The 3,981-nt window shown below is 40.4% G+C and overlaps 1 long non-coding RNA gene across 2 annotated transcripts; it reads left to right on the top strand.

Annotated features, from left to right (window-relative positions):
- The first annotated feature begins 296 nt into the window (after positions 1–296).
- On the top strand, positions 297–3,752 carry LOC123167456 (uncharacterized). 2 transcript variants are annotated; one of them, XR_006483933.1, is made up of 3 exons: positions 297–2,250; positions 2,415–2,606; positions 2,726–3,752. It is a non-coding gene; the product is annotated as an uncharacterized lncRNA (long non-coding RNA). The 2 variants fall into 2 exon arrangements; XR_006483932.1 differs by having other exon boundaries at positions 2,208–2,606; positions 2,726–2,787; positions 2,884–3,752.
- The last annotated feature ends 229 nt before the right edge of the window (positions 3,753–3,981 follow it).

Below are 3,981 nucleotides of genomic sequence, written 5' to 3' on the forward strand. Positions count from 1 at the left end.
CACGACATCTATATCTATATCTATACCTACTAATAAAGCAAGGTGCGTTTCTTTTAATTTTTCATCCGTTCACCTGTATTATTGTTTTTGAGATTATTTTATATCCGAGGTGGTACTAATATTTTACGCAAGCTCGTCTGAAATAATAATCAGTTCGTTTATGCTATTGGGCTCCCGAACTGGTGACGTTATTGGGCCTTTACTGTGCTAAAAAAACATGGCCAACACCCAGCCTCTCTTCTTTCTAAAAATCAACGAAGTGCTTCCCTTCCTGAAAAAAAACGCAGCCGGCTCGCTCTCTTCTTCTTGTTCTCTGCGTGCTTGCGGCCGCCGACCGCCGCAACAGCCACGTCGATCCACCACAGCCACCCCAGTTCACAGGAGATGCAGACCAACGTCCTGACGCCCCAACCCTCACCTATCCCAACGCCGCCGAGCCCCCACACATCTCGAACTCGGACTCGAAGAAGAGCCCATGTGGCTTGCGCCTTGGAGTCGTGTCCAAGGATGAGATGTTCGGGAGGACGGGGCCGTGCTCTACATGAAAATTGAGCCATTAAAAGGAATCCTTAACCAAAAATAAATCGCATCTCAAGTTTCTTGCCCGAGATTGCCGTGCCGCAAGTTTCCGGCATCTTCGTGCCGCAAGCTTTCGACATCGCCGTGCCTGCGTCGAGTTCATCGGATATCCGTCTGCACGTGCTCCATGGTACGCTCGAAATTCGTCTGACCTGAGGTGTACGTGCTAGAGTCCCATCAATTTACATCTGTCATGAATTTATTAATTCTGTATGTTCTTCAGTATAGGCCATGCTAGCACTAAAGTTCCGAATAGATGTTCAAGTTTCAGATGCTTAGTTTCAGGCAATGAGAACTGTCTCAATGCAGTTGTATTTGCAGATGGTCCCATGCTGCAATGCATGATTGTATATGTATGTTGTCCCTGCTGCTAGATCAATGAAATATCCTATGTTCAAAAAAAGTATATGCTCTTTAAGCTCTGGACAAGTCAATGCCTAAAATACTACAACTCATGGAGTACAGACTGAAACATAGAAGGTAGACCACAAGTGATCAAATCATTGAGAAGTCCAACAATATGCATTAGTTCAGCTAATATTCCCCACTGTCTGAAAGGCATCTGGCTCTGCTCCAAGCTTCATATACTTCATCTTCGCACATTGAGATTTGTCTGAAGGTGTACATTAGTGGTTGGATGTACTCAATTTTTATATAGGAAAAAATTGTTGCTGTACAACAGAAAAAATAAATAAGAAAAGGGTACACTGGGAGTTGTCTGAAGGTGTATATTAGTGGTTGGATGTACTTAATTTTTATCTAGGAAGAATAGCTACTGTACGACAGGAAAAATATAAGAAAAGGTAAACTAATATCATGATGATGGCAGAGGGGTAATGCATTGTTCATGGTATTGCATGCACGGGCATTGGTTAAATAATTTTGGGTGTTCTAACTCTCTGGGATAATTTATATCTCTATTTTTGCTAATTGGCAAGGTTGATGAACAATGATTTACCTATGGTTTTTGCTTAATGGAAAAGCCTTTTCAGTTTTAAAAACCTACTGATTTGATCAACAGAGCCTGTCTCTTTTTTTGTTTCTTGGTAAGAACAGTGCTATATGGTTAAACTCTACATCTTTGTACTTAATTGTCTGAAGGTGTGCATTAGTCCTTGAGATTAGTGCTATATAGTACCACGCTACATCTCTGTACTTAATTGGCTGAAGGTGTGCATTAGTGCTTCAGACCAGTGTTGTATGGTTCCACTCTACATGTCTGTAGTTAATATCTGAAGGTGTACATGAGTGGTTGGCTGTGTTAATATAAATAGTAACTTTCCATATTATAGCAGCTAGAAGAGCTTCACAGAAATTTGGTACAAGAGTTGCAACAGTCTTGATCAAGTGTTTTTATTATTATTGCTTCTTGGTTAAACATTGTAAGAATCTTGCGCATGTTCGGTGTTATCACGTCCTAAAGATCTTACTATTTTTTTATTAACGAAGATCTTGACTATTTTGGTGTCAAGATCCAATAGCCTTCTTGTTAGTTAATGCTCTATTATATTTTTCTAACAAAACAAATGTATGTTTCCAGCAATAAAACTCGTCGGTTCCAGCAAAAACAATTACTCGCCATAGCCGGGTCATAGCAAAAAATTTGGCTGGTCCTAGCAAACAAAAAAAGAACAATCCCAGCAAAAAATAAAATCGGCGTCGCAGTCATAGGTACTATATGGTTCCACTCTCCGTCTCTGTAGTTATTTCGCTGCAAGTGTGCATTAGTGGTTGGATGTGATAATACATATAGTAAGATTGCATGTTGTACCAGCCAGAAGAAATTTGCTATACATATGTGACTGAAAGCCTGCAATGTGTGATTACGCCATCAGGCAACAGTTTTGGAGGTATGATAGTGTGCTTGAGCGAGGATACCTCACTGCCTGTCTTGGATGGCCAGAACATTTTGTTGGCCATCTCACACTCATGTTGCAACAATTGGATGTGTCATGTGAAACCTGCAGCATTCGAGCATTGCAAGCGGCGGTATGGCAGTCTGAATCCTGACGTTCTTGGGAGTGCAGGTGAGGACAATCCTAATTTGTTAGCTTCAGACAACCGACAAAAGAATATTGGTTTCCATTCCTGTGTTGCCAGTTTTCTACCCCGTGACTAACTTGCAACCTTCGAATAACCTTGTTAGTTCTAATAGGTGGGGCGTTTGTTGGAAATATAGGACTGAGACCCATAGCTCCTTAAAAAAAGGTGTATTTCCTCTTAATTACTCGCACAAGCAAACAAGTGATGGCTGGTTAGTTGTATTCATTTTGTTATATTTATGAGAGCTGCCTTTTCAAACAGGAGAAGAAGGGCTATCTTGCTTGTCTAAAGTGAGTCTGCATGGTGGTCTCTGTTGTTTGAAGGCAAGTTGCTCGGGAACGAGCCACTGGTTAAATCGTTTGGTTATCTAAGGATGTGCACTACGATGTGGGCGACATGGTCGACAAGCTCTGACTACTACATTCTCCAACAAGGTAGAATTAATTTAGTTGTGGTTTTATATTTCAAAACACTATGAAATTAGAATTTACTGAGTTTCTTTGTTTAGGCGGTGCTGTAGAAATAGTGTTCAGTTTGTATGAGTTAGTGTTGTGCTGAAACTCACGAGTCCTGATTTGCTTCCCATGCAAAAAAAAAATGCTTGGGCTTGTCAGGTCTCTGAGTCTTACTGCACCAAACATGCAACTTTTGGCATGGTTTGGTTTCAAAACATAAAAAGCTAGGGAGTTTCACAATCCCTAGGACAATGCCGATACTTAGATTATTTTGTACAGCTATTTTGACATCGATTTGATGCTGATATACCGCCGACAAGTAGCAGTCGTGGAAGAGGCAACCCTCTAAGGAATGTGACCATTTTTGTAATCATAAGAGATGGTGTTGGAAACCTGTAGAATGACAATACTGTCACACGATAGTTCTGTGTAAGATGGCAAACGGGGAGGAATTTTGACCAGGCTTATCAAGAGTGCTGGTTGTAGGGCAAGTCACTAGCCGCAAGACCCTTCCTCGAGTTACTACTTACGAACTATTGCAAATTTGTAATTCATGCATTTTAACATCTTTGCACCGGTGCACTTTTCTGGCTGTAACTTTATTAAATGGCAAGCAGAATTTTTTTATGGCAATGCGAAGCAGAATTGCTGGAACTGATATTCAAACGTCATCATAGTCCCCATTTTGTACTTATCTAATGACTTAACAAATCATCTAAATATCATCTCTCTTTTTTGTCAAACCGTCCTCCTTTTGCGACCAGCCTACATGCTTTCGTGTATGCTTGTAATAAAAGTGTTGACAAGGTAATGAATTGCTTCCTTAGATACTCAGTTCTGTTCATACAAAATTTGGTCGTTTGATAAATGTTATAGAAGACTTATATTTCATTCTCCGCAACAA

This window comes from Triticum aestivum, chromosome 1D (genome assembly GCF_018294505.1).
Source record: "Triticum aestivum cultivar Chinese Spring chromosome 1D, IWGSC CS RefSeq v2.1, whole genome shotgun sequence".
NCBI classification, from domain to species: Eukaryota; Viridiplantae; Streptophyta; class Magnoliopsida; order Poales; family Poaceae; genus Triticum; species Triticum aestivum.